The sequence below is a fragment of the Halichoerus grypus genome, chromosome 5 (genome assembly GCF_964656455.1).
Source record: "Halichoerus grypus chromosome 5, mHalGry1.hap1.1, whole genome shotgun sequence".
NCBI classification, from domain to species: domain Eukaryota; kingdom Metazoa; phylum Chordata; class Mammalia; order Carnivora; family Phocidae; genus Halichoerus; species Halichoerus grypus.
Genome location: NC_135716.1, coordinates 30,718,108 through 30,739,706, shown reverse-complemented (window position 1 = coordinate 30,739,706; position 21,599 = coordinate 30,718,108). Strand labels below are relative to the sequence as shown.

The window sequence follows — 21,599 nt, the reverse complement described above, 5'->3', positions numbered from 1 at the left end:
TCATGAGGCTTACATAAAACACCTTATATTTATAACAGTCAATTTTAAGATGTTAGCAGCTTAAGTTTGAATGCATTCTAAGCTGCTCTACATAATTACCCCCTCCACATATTATGTTTTTGATGTCACAATTTACAAGTTTTTATTTGGTGTATCCATTAACAAATTATTGTAGTTATAGTTGTTTTTACTACTTTTTTCTTTTAACCCTCATACTAGATTTATAAATGATTAACTGACCACCTTTTACAACTGTCATGTATTCTGAATTTTACTATATATTTTATCTTTATCATTGAGATTTATACTTTCTTAAGTTTTCCAGTTACTAATCAGTGCTCTTTAACTTCAGCTTAAAGAGATCCCTTTAACATTTTTTTTGTAAGGCTGGCTTATGATGATAAACTCTTTTAGCTTTTGCTTTTCTGGAAAAGTATCTCTCCTTCAATTCTTAATGACGAGTCTTAACCTTTCTTTTTATAAATACTTAGATGTAAGTCTTTTTTAGTTCCATTTCTTTTAAATAGTTAATAAAATTTAGGATAGAAAATTACCTATTACTATATATCAGTCTATATGTTTTGATATATAGTATTTTTATTACTGTATAAATTATCCACAGCTGTTTTAGATGTTCTCTTTGTATATATTATGGGTAGATAATTGATTTTTAGTTTCTGTGGTTAGGATATGTTTTGTTTTAGATTGTGTGTTTTAAAATTTAAACTTTTTACATTATGGAGAATTATAGATTTTAAGTTTATTGTTTAAAGTTAAGGAGGTGGCATCCTCTAATATGTAACTACAGGACTCTGATTTTAGCTCAAGGACTATGTAGGAATTACTGAGTAGATCTACCATTCTAAGTTATGAGGACATGAGAATTTTGAAATGACAGTCACTTTGATTTATGAATCTGACCAAAGTTCTGTTTCAATCTTCATGATTATCTTAAGTGATTACATAGTATTTTCCCAGCTAAAAAAAAAATTAATAAGGTTAAAGAGGTGATCAATTTCAGTTAAATGTCCCTGCACAAAATATGAAAATGTTTCTTTCCTTTGCAGCATGGGAAACTAGTCACATTATCTTCATTTAACTTTATTTAAGATAAAAATCTCTTATTTCTTCCTCTCTTATGTTTGTGTACTTGATCTGTCAAAAATGGAAAGTTCTGTTAAAATCTCCCACTATGTCAGCAATTTCTATTTGTCCTTTCTGTTTGTTTCTGTATATGTATGAATGTCTGTCTGAACCTCAGAGAAAAAAGTTTGAGTGATCACATACCTCAATACCCAGTGCAGAATTATTGATGGTCCTGCAATGCCCCTCTTTTCTTTTGATATACATTTATTCTTTTTCACCCTCATCCTCTATTCCACCTACCTCCCACTCCCCAACACACATTCACGTAAGAAACCTTTTTAACTGGTTTGACAGATGTCTTTCTGTTTGTATATGTGCTTATGAGATATAATGTGCATATGTTATTTAATTTTCCTAAAATTTCCTGAAGTGGTGCTGTACACTATATCTTCAACTGTTTTTCACAAAGTACTATGCTGATATGACTATCAATTTTGCTGTGTATGTTGCTTTTCAAATCTGCTTGGTACTCCAAACTAGTATTTATGTATTCATCACATTTATCCATTTATTCTCTCAATAATGGGCACCCAGATTACATTCAACTCCATACAGCAAATCTGAACAAATTTTCTTATATACTTCCCCTAATGCACTTCTTTGGTATAAAAAGAGAAAGATTTTCAGAAGGAAAGGTATCAATCAATCTAGATGGTGATCAGATGGTAATTTAACTAGATAGTATCAGATTTCTCACAAGGGTTGCAGTCTGCATTTCCACCAGCAAGGCATGAAGATCCCTATCCCTCTTATCCAGCCAGCACTTGGCATTATTCAACTTTCTAATTGTTGACAGTTTGAAAGCTATAAAATGATACCTCATTTAAATTTGCATTTCTGATTATTAGTTTGAGCATGTATTCAAACACTGAGACCTTTTAAATTTCATTTTGCTTGCTTTTAGTCTTTGCCTATTCAGTATTGCTTTTCTTCCATTGTCTTGTTTGTTTGAAAAAGTTCCTTTACAGTCTGGGCCAGAGGTCAGCAAAATTTGGTATGCAGGCCAAATCTGATATGCTGCCTGTTCTCATATAGCCAAAAGGCTAAAAATGGTGTTTATTTTTTAAATGATTGGGGGAAACTGAAGAGAAGAATAATATTCAGTGACACATGAATATGATATGAAATCTAATTTTACTGTCCATAAGTAAAGTTGTATTGAACATAGCCTCATTTATTTACATATTGCATATTGCTGGCTTTATGCTGCAATGGCAGAGTTGAGTAATTCAAACAATATATGACACCCAAAGCCTAAAATATTTACTAGCTGTTCCTTTACAGAAAAAGTTTTCTGACCTCTAGTCTGAAAGAAAGTTTCTGATTGATTTCAGGCATTGTAAATTCCATCTCTCAATCTATACTCTATTTAGACTTTGTGTTCTCCAATCAATAGCCACTATTTTTATATATCAAATTGGTTTTAAAAATGTTTTTTGTCTGCTACTCTGTGCTTTTAAGGTTATGTTTAAAAAGTTCATTTCCTCTTCTATACACAGATATTTTCTCACATTATCTGTAATTAGTTTTATTTTACTTTTACATTTTTGTGTCTTATAAAACATGATTCCATCTTTGCTAATTAATGAGATAAATTTTAATTTTTCTCCATAGTGAACCAATTTCCCCAAAACCATCTAATAAACAACCTGTTCTTTCCATTTAGTACATAAATATGTAGTGCCATCTTTCTTGTATATTGTTTTTATATGTTCATGGGTCTGTCTCCAAACTTTCTCTTTTGATTCATCAGCCCATTTATTTATTAGTTATTATAATAACTGAAAGAGCAAGTGTTGATCTTTGCTTTTTTAGTATATGTCACTTTAGTTATTTGCACACTTCTATTTTGTCCATGCAAATATCAAATAGGTTTTTTTATACTCCAGATGGATATTTTTTTATTCAGTTGAGGTAATAGATTAAATTGGGAAAAACATATCTTTATAATTTTTTTTCAAATTCCAGTTTAGTTAACATAGTTATAGTAGTTTCAGGTGTACAATATAGTAATTCTATAATTCTATACATTACTCTGCTCATCATGACAAGTGTACTCTTGAATTCCCTTCACCTATTTCACCTATCCCTCCCCCCCACACACACACACACACTCACCTTCACTATGGTAACCATCAGTTTGTTCTCTATAGTTAAGAGTTTGTTTTTTGGCTTGTCTCTTTTTTAAGTTGTTTGTTTTGTTTCTTAAATTCCACATATAAGTGAAATCATGGTATTTGTCTTTCATCGACTTATTTCAATTAGCATTATATTCTAGATCCATTCATGTTGTCACTAATGTCAAGCTTTCATTCTTTTTTATGGCTGAGTAATATTCCTGTGTGTGTGTGTGTGTGTGTGTGTGTGTGTGTGTGTGTGTGTGTGTGTTACATCTTTATCAGTTCATCTACTGATGGACACTTTGGCTGCTTCCATAATTCAGCTATTGTCAGTAATGCTGCAATAAAAATAGGGGTGCATAAATATTTTCCAATTAGTGTTTTCTTATTCTTGGGGTTATACCCACTAGTGGAATTAGTGGATCATATGGTATTCTATTTTTAATTTGTTCAGGAACTTCCATACTGTTTTCTCCAGTGGATCTACCAGTTTGCATTCCCATCACAGTGCATGGGGATTCCTTTTTCTCCACATCCTCACCAACACTTGTTGTTTCTTGTGTATTTGATTTTAGCCATTTTGACCAGTGTGAGATGATATCTCATTGTGATTTTGATTTTGATTTCCCTGATGATTAGTGATATTGAGAATCTTTTCATGTGTCTCTTGGCCATCTGTATGTCTTCTTTGAAGAAATGTTTGTTCATGTCTTCTGCCCATTTTTAATTGGATTGTTTGGGTTTTTGGTGTTGAGTTGTATAAATACTTTATATACTTTGGATACTATCCTTTTATCAGATATGTCATTTGCAAAGATCTCTCATTACTTAGGTTGTCTCTTAGTTTTGTTAATTGTTTCCTTCACTGTGCAGAAACTTTTCATTTTGATGTAGTCCCAATAGGTTTTTTGTTTTTGTTTTTGTTTCCCTTGCCTCAGGAGACAGATCTAGAAAAATGTTGCTATGGCCAATGTCATAGAAATTACTGCCTGTGCTTTCTTCTATGATTTATATGGTCTCAGGTTTCACATTTAGGTCTTTAATCCATTTTGAGGTTATTTTTGTGTATGGTGAAAGAAAGTGGTCCAGTTCCATTCTTTTACATGTAGCTGTCCAGTTTTACCAATATCATTTGTTGAAAAGACTTTTGTTTTCCCCATTGCATATTATTGACTCCTTTGTTGAAGACTAATTGACCATATAATTGTGGGTTTATTTCTGGGCTCTCTATTTTGTTCTGTTGATCAACATATCTTCCCTTCCCGTCCTCTCTAGTTGTGGTCTCTTCTCTACATTTAGCTGTGGAGATTCTATTCTGCCAGTCTTCAATTCATTTTCTGGGTTATTTATACTGATGTGGGTGCTACCTAGTTGTATCTGTGGGATGAGATGAGGTTATGATCCTTCTACTTGGCCATCTTCCCTGGAAGTTCTAATATCTTTATAATATTAAATGGACTCATCCATGGCACAGAATATAATCCATTTATTCATATAATCATCTACATACATTAGTGAAATTTAACATTTTTGAAATTTGAGTTTTATGTATTCCTCATAAGGAGAATTCTCAGGTACCTTAAATTTTTATTGTATTGGAAGGATGCCTTTTTTTTTTTTTTATTGTATTTTCTAGTTGATTTTTGCTGGTATAGAGAATGCCATTGGTTTTTGTATATTGATTTTCTCTGACAACCTTGCTGAACTGTTATTATTAATTAAGGTGATTTGTCTAGGTAAATGATAGTATTTCGAAAGAACATTTTTGCATTTTCCCTTAGAAGCCTAATACCTTTACATCACCATCAGCATCACTATTATTGTTATTATACTTTATAGTATTGACCAGGAGGTCTGATACAATGTTAAATGACATTATTGTTGGTGGGAATCTTGTACTTTAAGTTTTCCATTAAGTATACTATTTATTATATTTGTGTGTGTGTAGATATAAACTTTAACAAGTTAAGGAGATTTCCTTCCACTCTGGTATATGACTGTTTTTTTTTCTAATAAATGAATCTGGAAATTTTTCAAAGATTTTTTTTTGTCTCTATTGAGGCAATCACATGACTTTCCCTCTCTTTAAGTGGGAGATTATATTGTCAATTTTTCATGATATAATTCACACACCATTAAATTCAGCACTTTTAAAGTATACAGTTGGAAACAAACTGAGGGTTTTAGAGGGGAGGGGGGTGGGGGTGAGAGAAAAATCTCATTAAATTTGGAAATACAAAACATTAGTGAACCAGCCATGTTTCAAACAAAAAGACATCTTTATGAATTCATTCAGTCCCATGTAATTAATTCTTGTTGATTTTGATCTTTGATAGCAGTTTTATGAATCCATCAGTTTCTCCACTAGAGTTCCATAAATTTTGACCCACTTCAGTGTATGATATGAAAGTTATCAGAAACCATGAGAGACTATGGACTCTGAGAAACAAACTGAGGGCTTTACAGGGGAGGGGGTTGGGGGGGATGGGTTAGCCCGGTGATGGGTATTAAGGAGGGCACGTATTGAATGGAGCACTGGGTGTTAGATGCAATGAATCATGGAACACTACATCAAAAACTAATGATGTAATGTATGGTGACTAACATAACATAATAAAATAAAATAAAATATTAAAAAAATATAGTTGGGTGATTTTTAGTATATCCATAAAGGTATCTAGTTCTAAAACATTTTAATCACCCTGCCAAAGGAAATCCTATACCTATTAAGCAGTTATTCCTCATTGCTCTGTGTCCCCAGTCCCTGTCAACTACCACACTGATTTCTGTCTCTATGCATTTGCCCATTCTGTGCAGTTCATATCAGTGGAATCATACAATGTGTTTTCTTTCATGTCTGGCTTCTTTCACTTAGCATAATATCTCCAAAGTTCATCCATATTGTAGCATATATCAATACTTCATTATTTTTATAGCTCAATAATACTCCATTATATAGATATACCATATTTTATTTATTCATCACTTGAATATTTGGGATGTTTCTACTTTTTGGCTATAATGAATAATGTTGCTATGAACATTTGGATACAAGTTTTAATATGGATACACACAGGGGCGCCTGGGTGGCTCAGTTGGTTAAGCGACTGCCTTCGGCTCAGGTCATGATCCTGGAGTCCCAGGATCGAGTCCCGCATCGGGCTCCCTGCTCGGCGGGGAGTCTGCTTCTCCCTCTGACCCTCCTCCCTCTCATGCTCTCTGTCTCTCATTCTCTCTCTCTCAAATAAATAAATAAAATCTTAAAAAAAAAAAAAATATGGATACACACACACATGCACACACACATACACACTCTTTCATTTATCTTAGGTATATACCTAGCAATGGAATTTCAAAATTATAAGCTAACTCTATGTTGAAATTTTTGAAGAATTGCCAAACTGTTTTTTTTTTTTAATTTTTTTATTGTTATGTTAATCCCCACACATTACATCATTAGTTTTAGATATAGTGTTCCATGATTCATTGTTTGTGTATAACACCCAGTGCTCCATGCAGAACGTGCCCTCCTCAATACCCATCACCAGGCTAACCCATCCTCCCAACCCCCTCCCCTCTAGAACCCTCAGTTTGTTTTTCAGAGTCCATCGTCTCTCATGGTTCTTCTCCCCCTCCGATTTCCCCCCCTTCATTCTTCCCTTCCTGCTACATTCTTGCCAAACTGTTTTTGAAAGCAGCTGCATCTTCTCCATTCCCATCAGCAATACATTAGTGTTTTCCATATCTTCATCTATACTTTTTTTTTATGAGAACTTTTTTTATTATAGTTACTCTATTAGGTGGGAAGTTCTATCTCATTGTGGTTTTTGACTTGCTTTTCCCTAATAATTATTAACCATTTGTATATCTTCTTTGGAGAAATATCTGGTCAATTTCCTTCCACATATTTTAATCGGGTTATATTTTTGTTATTGAATTGTAAGAAATCTTGCTAATCTGGATATCTTTTTTCTTTTTCCCTAATTGCTCTAGCTAAGTCTCCAGTATAATGTTGAATAAGAGTGGCAAGAGCAGATATCCTTGTCTTGTTCCTCATTTTAGGAGGAAAGCATTCAGTCTTTCATGCATAATAGAATAGTTGTGAATTTTTCCCAGATGCCTTTATCTGGTTGAGAAAGTTTCTTTCTATTCCTAGTTTGTTTAGTGTTTTATAATAAGGGTGTTGGATTTTTTCAAATGCCTTTTCTGCATCCATTGACATGATCATGTGTTTTTTATTCTTGATTAAATGGTCTATTGCATTGATTGATTTTCATATATTGAACCAACCTTGTATTCCTGGAATGAATTCCACTTGGTCATGGTGTATAATACATTTCATATGTTGCTGGATTTGGTTTGCTAGAATTTATTTTGAATTTGTCTATATTCATAAAGCATATTGGTCTGTAGTTTAATTTCTTTTAATGTCTGTGTAATGATTTGGGAATCAGGGTAATATTGGCCTCATAGAATGATTTGGATAGTGTTCCCGCCCCAAACAAGAGATCCCAGACAATGCCAAGTGGAATAGAACAATCATCCAGCTGATCTAAACAATCCATAGAATCACAATAGATAATAATCACTAAACCCCACTTCTTAAAATACAAAAATTATAGTCTTGCTTCTTTATCTGAGTATACCCAAAACTCTTTTCAAGATCTGCCCTGTGAGCAAGGGTGGAGGGTCTCTTGAAATGCAGGGAACATAAAGTGTTCTGATGCTCATCAGGGGTGGGGAAGGTGGTCCTTACCTGAAGTTAGCAAAATTCAAAGAGGCTACTTCAAAAGAGGGTTCTAAGAAAATACATTTGAAAGGAGGTAAATATATATATTTGAAAAGAAAGGGAATCATAGTATTTGTTTAGAAAAATAAAAGGAAGTATGACATTGAAGACCTATAAAGAGATTGTGATGTTTGTTCAAGGAAGAAATACACTAATAATCATTTTGTTCAGAGGTGCCTGGGTGGCTCAGTCAGTTAAGTGTCTGCCTTTAGCTCAGGTCATGATGTTGGGCTCCCTGCTCAGCGGGGAGTCTGCTTCTCCCTCTCCCTCTGCCTCTCCCCCTGCTTGTGCTCACTCACTCTCTCTGCCAAATAAATAAATAAAATCTTTAAAAAATAATTTTGTTCATTTTTTGACTAAATATATAAGGTTTTGGGGGGATTTTTTGGCTCATAGGTGGGCTGAGTTCCTCATCTTTATAATTTATCACTTTTATAGTAGCTGTTTCAAGTGGGTAGAACCAACTATAAAATTGTGTGGGTTTTTTTCCCCTCTATCTGGCTATTTCCTCAGTATCCTCTTCCCAATGGGACCCTTGAAAGTTCACTGTATCACTGTCAGTAATGGATAGAAGGTTATTTAGAAGATTGAGATAGGGGCGCCTGGGTGGCTCAGTCGTTAAGTGTCTGCCTTCGGCTCAGGTCATGATCCCAGGGTCCTGGGATTGAGCCCCACATCGGGCTCCCTGCTCAGCAGGAGGCCTGCTTCTCCCTCTCCCACTCCCCCTGCTTGTGTTCCCTCTCTCGGTGTGTTTCTCTCTGTCAAATAAATAAATAAAATCTTTAAAAAAAAAAAAAAAAGATTGAGATATATTTGCTCTCCAGGACATGGTTTCTCTAAAGACATAATATGACTGAACACTGGCACAGTGGCTAAGACTTGTCTGGGGAGGAATCATTTATCACAGAGAATGAAAAGATTTTGCAATCAACATTTCTATTCCAGCTGATTCTATTTATTATCTAGGTCAAATGGGGCAGATTCAATCAGTATTTGTAGGGTATCCAAAGCCAGACTGAGTGAGGCACAGAGTATTTCCTATTAAGAAATCCGTAATACTTTGACATTTGAATATACTGCCTTTTGTAGAATATTGGAACTTGCAATGTTTTAGGACATTTAGTAAAAACATAAAGCAAAAATGTTACTTTTCCTAATTATCTCTTTTTTTCTACAGCCTGATTATGATGTGTATAAGTCGGAATGTCTTTGAGCTTATCTTACTTGAAGTTTGTTGAGTTTTTTGAGCTGTGTAAATTAATATTTCCCACAAAAATCAGGGAGTTTTCAGCCATTATTTTTTTCAAGTATTCCTTTCCCTTTCTCTTTCCTTCTGTTATATGTATGTTGGAATGTTTGATGGTATCCCCCAGGTCTCTGAGCCTGTATTCACTATTCATTTTTTCTCTCTGTCCCTCAGATCTGTTCCTTGAACTACCTTCAAGTTCACAGATTCTTTCTTCTTCCAGCTCAAATCTGCTTTTGAGTCTCTCTGGTAAAATTTTCATTGCAGGTATTATACTTTTTAATTCCAGAATTCCTCCCCCCCTTTTTTAAGTTTTTTTTTTTTCTTCCCTTCAAGTTGTTTGACCGAGCCATTATTGGTGTCTTGGGCAGCTAAGATATTAAACAGTTACAGTTGCTGCTTAATGTCTTTGACAAGTCCCTTAAGGGGGCAGGGGGAAAGCTGTTTGCATTAGGCAAACTTGAGTCAGTTCAAATAAAGACAAGCCATTTTAGTGAAGATTTCATGGGAACTGCCAGACAAGTCAAATAATGACAGTTATCTGGGGCTTTGGAGAAACTCCAGCCCTTTCCTCCCTCCAGTGACTGCTATGCTCTTGGTTTCCCTGTGATTGTGGAATTGTTGGTTTTCTTTTCTTTTTTTTTTTTTCTCGAATTGTTGGTTTTCAAAGCTACCATGGAGCTGGGGAGTGAGGTATGGAAACAGGCCAAGTTCAAATGCCACAAAGGTAATGTTATTACTGAGATTCAGCTGTTCTTGAATAAATGCTCCCCAGATTGTTTTAGCCTTTAGTTAATTTTCAGGTTCTAAATAAGCTGATTGGACAATTTTTGCCATTGTTCTTGTTGCTTTTATGGAGAAGATTTTAGGTGACCTTTGGTTCACAAGTTCCATTCACATCACTCATTCACTGAAAGGCTTTTTCATGTAGAAATTTCCTTGGGTAATATTAAGTGATTATAATGCATGATTTAAAAAAAAGAGTGTTGAATTTTTTAAAGCTAAATTTTATTTGGGATTTTTGCATCCAGATGCATAAATAAAATTGTATTATTTGTTGTTTTGACATCTGATTTTGGAATTCTAATTATACTTTTCCTGAGTAATATTCAAACTATCATTCAAAATGACAGTGTTCACTGTTTAATCATTATGGAGCACAGCCAATCAGAATGTAAGCAACTAATACAACTGTATAAGTAAGAATTGGTTGAATATTATCTCTTCCTATTAGGCTGGACAGCATTTTCTCTTTCCTTGGGCAGCTTCTGTCAGTGTTATCTCTTTCTGAAAGATTGGTAGAACTCATCTGTAAAATCTAGGACTACTTGGGGGCGAGGTGGGAGAAAGATGTTGACTGTACTTTCTTTAATGCTTCTTATTCAATATTTCTCTTCACTTTTGATTCAATTTTGACACTTTATACTCTTACAGAAATTCACATATTTAGGTTTTAAAAGATAGTAGTATGAAGTTGTTCATAATACTCTCTTGTTCTTGCTTTGCCTCAGTCATGACCGTCATCGCTTTTCCCCCTCCTAGTCCACAGTCTAATCCAGAATCACTCATTATATTTAGCTTTTATGTTTCTTTAGCCTCCTTCAGTCTGGAATAATTCTTTAGCAATTTCTTTGTCATTCATTGGTATTTTGAAGAATTCAGGTCATTTATTTTGTAGACTGTTCCTCAGTTTTATTCAGTCTAATGTTTATTTATGATTAGATTCAGGTTGTATATTTTTGGAAGAAGTACTACTAATATGATGTCCTTCTAAGAATCATAATCTTTAGGGCGCCTGGGTGGCTCAGTCGTTAAGCGTCTGCCTTTGGCTCAGGTCATGATCCCACGGTCCTGGGATCGAGTCCCACACTGGGCTCCCTGCTCGGCAGGAAGCCTGCTTCTCCCTCTCTCACTCCCCCTGCTTGTGTTCCTGCTCTTGCTGTGTCTCTCTCTGTCAAATAAATAAAAAATCTTAAAAAAAAAATCATAATCTTTAATACAAGTGCTTGGAAATATGTCATGTTTTCCCAAAATACAAGATTCTAAAGCATTAATTTTCTTATCAATTTCCAATTTATTATATAATCATCAGAAGAGAGATTATTTATCATATCAATTCTTTAAAATGTATTGAGGGTTTTTTTTTTGTATTTTTGTAAATGTTTCATGTGTACTAAAAAGAATATATATTGCAGTGAATAACAAAAATTCCCAATTTCATTTAAGTGAACTATTTTCCTCTTTCTCATTGAAAGCTAACACAGGGGGAAGAGGCATGCTTAGTTGCACTATTTCCTTGTTTGGTTCCTCCATCCATTCTCATCAGTTCTTTCTCTATATCCTCTCATCTTGAATTTGATGGTGGACAAAAGTGGGAGAGGAAGAGGAGAGAGAAAACTTCTATTTGCCTGCTATTATGCATATCTATGTTGATGCTCAGTGGATGTTCAAAGTTGAATGTTTCTCTTGAGGGTAGTCCCAAGGGGTGCCTTAAAGACTCCCCAGCTGGAAGCACTTAGCTATGGCTCCCTGATGCACGCTGTGCCTCTTTGGCTGGTTGCTTATTCCCTCTACACTGAACTGCTTCTAGTAATAAATGTCCCCTTCTTTCTACTAGTAGCATTGCTATTCAAGCTCCAGAAGACTGGAATTAAGCTCTTTGTTTCTTAAAGCTCTTTAATAGGTATAAGAAGACATCTCTTTTACCTGTGAAGGAGGGGAAAGAAGTTCTCTTTCCTCATCTCCCAGACATATTTGCCCTGCATGTAGTGCTTGGGCTGTGTGTTGCAAACTACTTAGCAACTACTCCGAAACAGATAGAAAAAGACTCATTTTAATAATTAATCTATTATAGACTCATTATGATACTAATTATGTTTTCTAGTGACAATGCACTGTAATTAGAAATTGAGGAAAAATGATACTAAAAAGTTTTTTCATGTCAATGAAAACTTAATAGCTATAATAGTTAAGACGGTATAGTAGTACCACAGAATTAGACAAAAAAAGACAAATGGAAGAGAATAAAGAGCCCAAAATAAGGCTGCACATATATGGGAACGTGAACTGTGACAGAAGTGCTAGTAGAAATTAATGAACAAAAAACTGAAAATTATAAATGGTTCTTGGAGGTCCTGCACACCTGCTCCCACCACAGCATGTTGCATGCTGCCGACCTCAGGCCCAGCCTGGGCCATCACCTAGTGTCTGCTGCTGCCACCCAACCAGCAGCCTGAAGTCTTCTACAACAAGATTTTCATAAACAATGTGTGGCACAGTGCTGTCAGCAAGAAAACATTCCCCACTGTCAATCCACCCATGGGAGAAGTCATCTGTCAGGTAGCTGAAGGAGACAAGGAAGATGTGGACAGGGCAGTAAAGGCGGCCCAGGCTGCCTTCCAGCTGGGTTCACCCTGGTGCCACATGGACACATCTGACACAGGCCACCTGCTGAGCAGCCTGGCTGATCTGATTGAACAAGACCGGACCTACCTGGCAGCCTTGGAGACCCTGGATAACAGCAAGCCTATGTCATCTGGACATGGTCCTCAAAAGCCTCCATTATTACCCTGGTTGGGCTGATAAGTACCATGGGACAACCATTCCCATGGACGGGGACTTTTTCAGCTATATCCACCATGAATCTATCAGAGTGTTCAGGCAGATCATTGCATGGAACTTCCCACTCCTGATGCAAGTCAGGAAACTGGGCCCAGCCCTGGCAACAGGAAAGGTTGTGATGAAGGAAGCTGAGCAGACTCTACTCACCACGCTCTATGTGACCAACCTCATTAAGGAGGCTGGCTTTCCCCCTGGCATAGTTAATATTATTCCTAGATTTGGCCCCACAGATGGAGCTACCATCACCTCCCATGAGGATGTGGACAAAGCGGCCTTCACGGGCTCCACTGAGGTTGGCCACCTAGTCCAGGTTGCTGCAGGGAGCAATAACCTCAAGAGAGTGACCCTGGAGTGTGTTTGTGTGTGTGTGTGTCGGGGGGCAATATCATCATGTCAGATGCAGACATGAACTGGGCCATGGAACAGGCCCCCTTTGCCCTGTTCCTCAAGCAGAGCCAGTGCTGCTGTGCAGGTTCCCAGTTTGTGCAAGAAGATATTTACACTGAGTCTGTGAAGCAGAGCATCACCTGGGCCAGGTCTTGTGTAGTTGGGAACCCTTTGACAACTAGGGACCTCAGGTAGATGAAACTCAGCTTAAGAAGGTCCTTGGTTATATCAAATCTGGGAAAGAGGAGGGGGTGAAGCTGTTATGTGATAGAGGGGTGACTGCTGACCGTGGCTACTTTGTCTAGCCCACCATCACCATTTGGAGATATATAAGACAGCATGACTACTGCCAAGGAAGAGATCTTTGGGCCAATGATGCAGATCCTGAAGTACAAGACCACAGAGGAAGTCACTGGGAGAGCCAGCAATTCCAAGTATGGGCTGGCTGCAGCTGTCTTCACCAAGGACTTGGACGAGACCAATTATCTGTCCCAAGCCCTCCAGGCTGGCACTGTGTAGGTCAACTGCTATTATGTGTTTGGGGCCCAATCACCATTCAGTGGCTACAAGCTGTCCAGAGTGGCCAGAAGCTGGGAAAGGATGGGCTGCAGGCACATACTTAAGTGAAAACCATCATGGTCAAAGTGCCTCAGAAGAACTCCTGAAGAACTGTGCCAGCTCCCTCACTCATCCAGTGACAGAGGTAAAGGACGTCAGCAGCAAAACCAAGAAAAATGACCCTTATACACTAAAAGTCTCAAAAGAGAAATTCTCCCGCAAAATCTCTTGATCATTTGAACTGATAAATAGGGTGGGTGTTGGGCAAAAAGTACATGAAAGCCTTTTACACTGCAACAGTACTACTAGCTTCCGGGCTGATTTTTCAAAACTAGATTCAAATGTCTTATCCTGTCCATCTGATATACTTCTGTAACTTGCTTTTATGGGGGAACAGAAAGCCATTGTTTATATGTGTACTAACAAGTCAGGGCAACAGCTAGTGCCCTGCTTTGTAGTCTGGACTAAAATTCATTAAAAACAATGCTGCTGTTCACTTTTTGGTTAAAGAAAGAAATGGTTATTGGAAAATTGATTATCCAAATATAAAAAACGATAAATTCTTGCCTCCTTTTGTACACAAAATTCAAATCCAGTCAGATTAAAGAACAAATTGTGAAAAGCAAAACTTTAAATTATTAGAAAATAAATTGTAGAAGATATTAAGACCTCAGGGTAGGAATACCTTTAATCATGATACCAAGAACCTATTTCATAAAAGTATTGTTGGATAATTAAAATATTTATGTAAAAAAATAATCATCAAACTTGGAGGTAAATCAGTTAAAAGTAGGCAGAGATTAAAAAGGTAATTCTTTGAAGAGGGAAACCAATTTAGCAATGTATATGCTCAATATCATTGGTGGAAGAAAATAAAAATTAGAAATAAGATTCTGTCTTGTATCTATCATATTGGCAAACATTTGAAAAGTCAGGTAATACCAAGTATATTAGTTTGTTAGAGCTGGTATAACAAAGTACCACAAACTGGGTGGTTTGCACAACAAATTACTTGTTTCATGGTTCTGTAGCCTAGAAGAATAAGATCAAAGTGTTGGCTCCCTCTGGAAGCTGTGAAGGACAATCTGTTCATGTTCTCCCTAGCTTCTGGTGGTTCGTTGGCAACCTTTGGTGTTCCTTGACTTCTACATCTCTACAATATCTGTCTGCCTTTATCTTCACATGGGATTCTCCCTATGTCCAAGTTTCCCCTTTTGCTAAGGACACCAGTCATGGGATTAAGGACCCACCCTACTCGAATATGACCTAATTTTATTAATTTTATCTGCAGTGACCCTATTTCCAAATAAGGTCACATTTGAGATATTGATGATAAGGGCTTCAATACGGAATTTTCAACATGACTTTATGAATTTTGGAGGAGGACACAATTTAACCCATAACACCAAGTATTGCCAAGGGTGTGGAATAATGCAAACTCTCAATCACTATTAATGGAAACACAAATTAGTACTATTGATTTAAAATGCAATTTGACAGTATCTATTAAAAGTAATGATATGTTTTAATTTTAGACATTTTACTTCTAGACATCTTGTCCTATGGCCACTATTATACATGGACGTAAGATGATGTGTTTAAAGATGCATGTAATAGCATTGTTTGAAATGGAGAAAATAGACTGGACGAATGGGCAACTGAAAATGAAAGAACTGGTACCTCATGTTTTAACAAGGATAAGGGTCAGAAAAAAGAGTTTAAAAAACCAAACTATATAGTGATTCATATTTTATGATATATTTAAAAGTATGTATAGTCTATAGTTGTCTGCATATGTAGAATTAGGTATATAAATCTGGGATGATAAGTATACATAGCACCTTCAGGGTGGTGGTTTAACTAGGGAGAAGAGGGCAGGGGGTGGGAGTTCAGAGTTCTCAGTTGGGTTGCAAATATATTTAATGTTTGGTTTGCTTAAAAACATAATAACCTAAAGAAAATGTGGTATAATGTTAATATTTATTGTGTTTGGGTTTGGCCATATGACCTTTCATTATATTCATCTCTTTTTCCAAATGTTTGAAATATTTTATAAGAAAAATATTTTTAAAAATCTCAGCAGTGTGGAACGATGTGCTGACAAAAAGAAGATGAAATTTAGGATATGAATAAAAAAAAAAATCCCAACCTTGAATCAAATAGAAACCCCACCAATTGATTGTATACGCAGTAGAGGGCATAGGAGTTAGAGGAAGAATTTGTTTAAATATCTATGGTTTGATTTAACTATAATTTCATGTGTCAATATTACTAAGGCCTGCCAACAAATCTAGTTTGTCCTTAAAGCCAAACAGTATGAGTGAAATGTCTAAAACAGAAAAATGATATAATAGACTTTGTTTCAGCTAAAACTTAGCTTGTTCAATTTTATAGAAACGGGAAGCTATTTGGAGGACAATGACCACAACGTAGAGAGGAACTATTGAGTTGTGTCAGTGCAGCACTAGCAAATGCTTGGCTTAGAGAAGATGAAGTTCAAGATGGGTATGATAACCATCATTACTTATTGCTGTCCTATAGAAGTGGAATTTGGCTCATTTGCTGTGACCTGCAAGGTAGAACAAGAGCCAAGAACCAAGAAATTGTGGGGGGATGATTACAAATGTTATGTTTTACTGCAACATAAAGAACTTTCCAATAGGACTGGCCAGATATGACATGGTCTTCCTCAGAAAGCAGAAAATTCCTCACCAGTAGAGTTGCTTAAGCAAAGACCTTGACTATTTAGTTGTTGACTAGACTAGAACAGTGATTCCAGAATTTTGGGTTTCATGGATCAGTAAAATTTCAAATGAGTAAATGGAGAACCAACAAAGCTTCTAACCTACTATTCTACTAAGGAAAATTTTTACAGCATCTGTATTTTTCATCTATTTCTACCATTACTTTAACACCAAAATCAATGAAGAACATCATCCCAGAATATTTTTTTTCTTCTCAAGAAAGCAACATTGGCCACTTTGTACTGATATTTTTAAGTATTTTAAATAGAGGAAAATTTAAACATTTGGGTTTTTTTTCTTTTTTTTTTTTAAGATTTTATTTATTTGAGAGAGAGAATGAGAGAGAGAGAGCACATGAGAGGGGGGAGAGTCAGAGGGAGAAGCAGACTCCCTGCTGAGCAGGGAGCCCGATGCGGGACTCGATCCTGGGACTCCAGGATCATGACCTGAGCCGAAGGCAATCACCCAACCAACTGAGCCACCCAGGCGCCCCATTTGGGTTTTTTTCTTGATTAAATATATCAGTATGGGAATTCATACATATAATTGTATACCATGAAGTGGAATTCAAATATAAAAGCTATTCTTGAAATTTATTTTTTTTAAGATTTTTATTTATTTTAGAGACAGAGAGTACAAGCAGGGGAAAGGGGAGAGAGAGAGGATGAGAGAGACTCTTAAGCAGATTCTGCATTGAGTATGGAGCCTGATGTAGGGCTTGACGTGGGGCTTGATCTCACGACCCTGAGATCATGACCTGAGTGAAAACCAAGAGTCAGAGGCTTAACCACCTGAGACACCCAGGCACCCTGAAATTTATTTTTGTTTATAGTCCTTGTCAAACATACTCTTTGGCCTAGAGGTGGAAGCAAACTCCAAATGTCATTCTGCTTAACTTAGAATGTTCCAGGTGAGCTGAGAAAAAACAAAAAATAACATTTTATTTGGCTCCAGCCTCCCTTTTGTGTCTTTCTTTTTAGGCCAGAGCAGGTCAGGCTCTGAGATCCAGGTCTGTTAGAAGAGAGGAACAGAGCTATGGACTCCAAATAATTGCTTACAAGGAGGGCCTCCCAACCTGGAAATAAGGAGAGAAACCATGCCGCTCACCCCCAATTGATACATACACAGCAGGGTAATTATGGTTCCAAATGCCTGCTTACAATGAGGACCCAAAGGTCAAAAATCAGTAAGAAGACCATGCTTCCTCATAGATTGGGCTGATCCAGGGGACACTGATCTACAACAGTGTTTCTCAACTTCTGCTTTTGATATTTGGGGCTATAATGCTTTCTTGTCAGGGGCTGTCCTGTGTACTGTAGGATATTTTTCAGGATTCCTGATTTACTCATTAGATGCCAGTAGCATCTCCTACTCTCCAGTTGTAAGAATAAAATTGTCTCTGAACATACCAAGTGTTCCCTAGGGGCAAATTTCTCCCAGGGGGAACCACTGGGAGATCTTGTTTAGAAGATCTGTAGATGCTTCTGAGCCTGGAAACCTTAGGATCAATCTTCTTGAACTGTGTTAGTGTGTATAAAAGAGGTTTTCTAATGGTAACCCTAGAATCACTCATCTGTTTTTCTCATGTCTTATTAAGCACAAATGAAGATCAGAAAGGGGTTGAGGGTGGCAGGTTTACAGGCTCTCCCCAATTGAGTCAGAGATCTTTCTGCTTTTGAACATGGATAAAAATATCTGGGAACAAGTTTCAGCTGTACTTGAGTGTAGGAAACTGGTGAACTTTTAAATGCCATACTTGCCCTCTTTGCATTAATCAGTCTTGATGAAGGCTGTGGCCCTTTTATCATGCTGTTTCTTCTTTTTAAAAAATTACCTCAAAGAATTTGTAAAACATTTTTAAAGTTTGTAGTGTGACCATTACATTTCCTTCATTCTCCTAAAGGCATTGAAAAGTTAACTTCATTATTTGGGGAAAATCCCTACTTACGTAGGCAAATTTCTCTCAAATACATACATATGGCTTCTCTTATTCTAGGTTTGGCTTTCTGCCTGGATCAAAAGCAGGAACTGTATTTGCCTTTGAGAGAAGGATTTGTGACCTGACTTTTATTTTCCAGTGCCATTTTGTAGAAATCTGCAACTACACACTACCCAGATGTAAGTAGCCTCTTTCGTTCATCCTAATGGAAAAATCATACTTAGTATAGAGGGACTAAAACTATGTCTGCAAGACACCGTTGGGACTTGGAAAGCAAGCAAAAGGAATGAAGCACTATACCAATTAAATGACTATTTGGGATTTATTTAACAGTGTAAGACAAAGAGTAGAAAACAGAGTTTGGAGCAAAGCATGATTTGCATGAAGATATTATTAATAAGTAGATCACATAAATAAATTTCATATAGGCTAACATCCATCTCAGTTTCTTAATGGAGCTGTATACAATGTCTGGATGCTATGTTTTCCAGAATTTTGTCTCTTGCTTGTGCTCGGAATCCCATTTATTCTAGTAGGACAAAGAAATCCCAGTCACCAATTATGGTAGATGAACATCCACTGATCTGTAAAGAATTAGCTCAAAAAAGGTACAGCTAGTAGGCCAATCGTTCAGGATCTCCTAATCCCATGGATTGGAAATTATTAACTGTTTAGAAAAATGGTATAATGGGCTAGTCAGAGTGGCATTTTTTTTTAATATGTGTTTTGTTTGTAAATGGGTCAAGACTTCTTGTTTCAGATATAGATACTGCCAGAGGTAAAAACAAAAACAATTAAAACACACCTTTAATATTTAAAATATCCCCTGTAGTCTTATTATTTAGTTCATTTAAGCTTGGGGGTACTGGAAAATGAAGAATTTCCTTTTAGGAAGGTCAGCACCTGAGTTTCAGGTTGACAGAGCACTACCATGTATTCTCTTACCCCCTTTCCCTAGGAAATTAAATGGTTATGATCTTCTGTCTTGGTTTTTGCTCACACTTTTCCATCAGTAACTATCCGAATACATATTTAGGGCTCATTTTTTTTTGCTTTGCTCACAGTTGGAAATTTCCCAAATATGACTCGTGCAAATGTCTTTGACTTTGTTTTTATTCCTCTTTTCAGATGCTGAGAATTTAATGATCATTTTCTTTATGCTTCTTTTATATCTGTATTTCAGATGCATATTCTATAGGAATTTACTCTTGGTTTCAGTAAGGTTTTTTGTGTGACATATAAGTTGCCTTTTTGCTGAATGTGAGGGATTTTTATTACATTCCTATAAATATCACATACACAAATTTCATTTTTATACTAACCATACTATTATCAGATTTTTATTGTATTTTTCTCTTAGGTGTTTGTTATATGAGGATAGAAATTTTTTCTTCTCTCATGCCCCCTTTGGAGCAAATGTTACCTCAAGATTAATGATTATGCATCCAGCATCAATGACCGTAGCCTCAGGACTGCTTGAATGTCCAAGAGCTCACTGGGTACATGGCTGTGAGAAAGAACGAGATCCATAAAGTGAGATGAGCAGATAGGAAGGGGGAGAACTACGATCCTGATGTCTGCAAAGAGAAATTCTCTTTCCAGTGACACTAGGGGAGGTTCAAGAGAGTGAGTATAAATGGGGAAAGGCACAACTAAATGTGTCAGGGATTTCTATTTCCAGTCTGTTGAATGTTATATATAATTTAGGTTAAATTTAAGTTAGGTAATAATTCCTGAAAGGTTTTTTCTAATAGAGGTTCTTTATAATATATAAGCACCAGTGAGTTAAAGGAACATTAGAGTATGTCCAAGAGGTCACTAAACATTTTATCTAAATTTTCATCATAATAAAGTATGAGGATAGTATTCGGAGTTATATTAGTTAAAATCTCATGGTTACCTGATGATTTATCAGGATGCAATAAAAGGGGAGGTAAAAGCAAACAAATAGAAGATAGTAAACCTAATGTTATAATTTTAAAAGAAAGAAGAGTAGAAATATAGACCTAGTCCCAAATCTTGGGACAGCAATCTACCCTCATGTCATCTACTTCTTATCTCAGTTTGTAGTTCAAATGTCTCTGATGATCTTTGGGTGGCCCACTGAGCAATAGGCACAAAGATTGTCTACACATGGGCTATTCCAGTGATTTCTTGACATCAAGCTATTTACATTTGCAGTTTGCAGAGCTTCAAGAAAAAGGGCAGTTTTAGTTCTCAAATGATCCAAGTCAGAAAGGTGGAAGAAAATTAAAAATGTTAGTTTGTAGAGTTGTACCAAGCATTAGAGGACACTAGAAGAAATCAGGATCTAGTCTAGTATATAATAAATAGTATTAAAATCTAATAATATCTACAAAAATGTGTTATTGAAGCATATTCTTTTTATAATCATCCTTGTTTTAATAAACTTGGCCTAATTCTTTATAGAGGCATAGCAAGAATAGTGAGTTACCATACAAGTTCTTTAAATCTGCTTTGCTGGGACTTTTTATGAGGAATTTCAAATTGAGCTTTAAATAACCTCTCAAGGTTAGAAGCCAAATACTTAACATCAAGATTTGCCTACAATACCTATAGGTTTGGGTGAATTTCTCTTCTTGATGTACCCAAAATATCCTAAGGTCCCTGTACCTGTTAGGAAATGACATTCTTTACTCACCTGGTAAGGCTACCGGGTATTTTGGAAAGCAAGGTATCAGGTCAACATTTCCAAGGTGCTCTCTTGTTCCAGTCAACCTTCATTCCTCAAAGTTGTCTGGTCATATCTGAGGCTATTCCTGTCTCTCAAATATGACATTCCAGTCAAAGCCTTGGTAATATAACCAATGTTTCCAATGGTGTTCTGTTCCAAAGAGAACAGATTCTTACTGAATTTATGTAAATGCCATGAAAGAAAGAATATTCACTGACAGATTTTGAATTCCAGAGGGTTCAGGTAGGGAGAAAAGATAAAATATTCCTTCATAAACAAGTTGAAATATTTATTTCTGTAAGGCATAGATATCTTAAGAGAAAAAGTTTCCTTAATTCTGGAAGATCAGACATT

General features: G+C 36.1%; 1 long non-coding RNA gene and 1 pseudogene across 2 annotated transcripts in view; both read left to right on the top strand.

Annotated features, from left to right (window-relative positions):
• The window catches only part of LOC118536353 (uncharacterized), a 244,237-nt gene that overhangs the window by 159,802 nt on the left and 62,836 nt on the right, over nt 1–21,599 (top strand). For both annotated transcript variants that reach the window (XR_013447746.1, XR_013447747.1), the window contains exon 4: nt 18,608–18,729. This is a non-coding gene — a long non-coding RNA (uncharacterized LOC118536353). The remainder of the gene's footprint in view (nt 1–18,607; nt 18,730–21,599) is intronic.
• On the top strand, nt 9,977–13,986 carry LOC118536359 (aldehyde dehydrogenase, mitochondrial pseudogene; annotated as a pseudogene).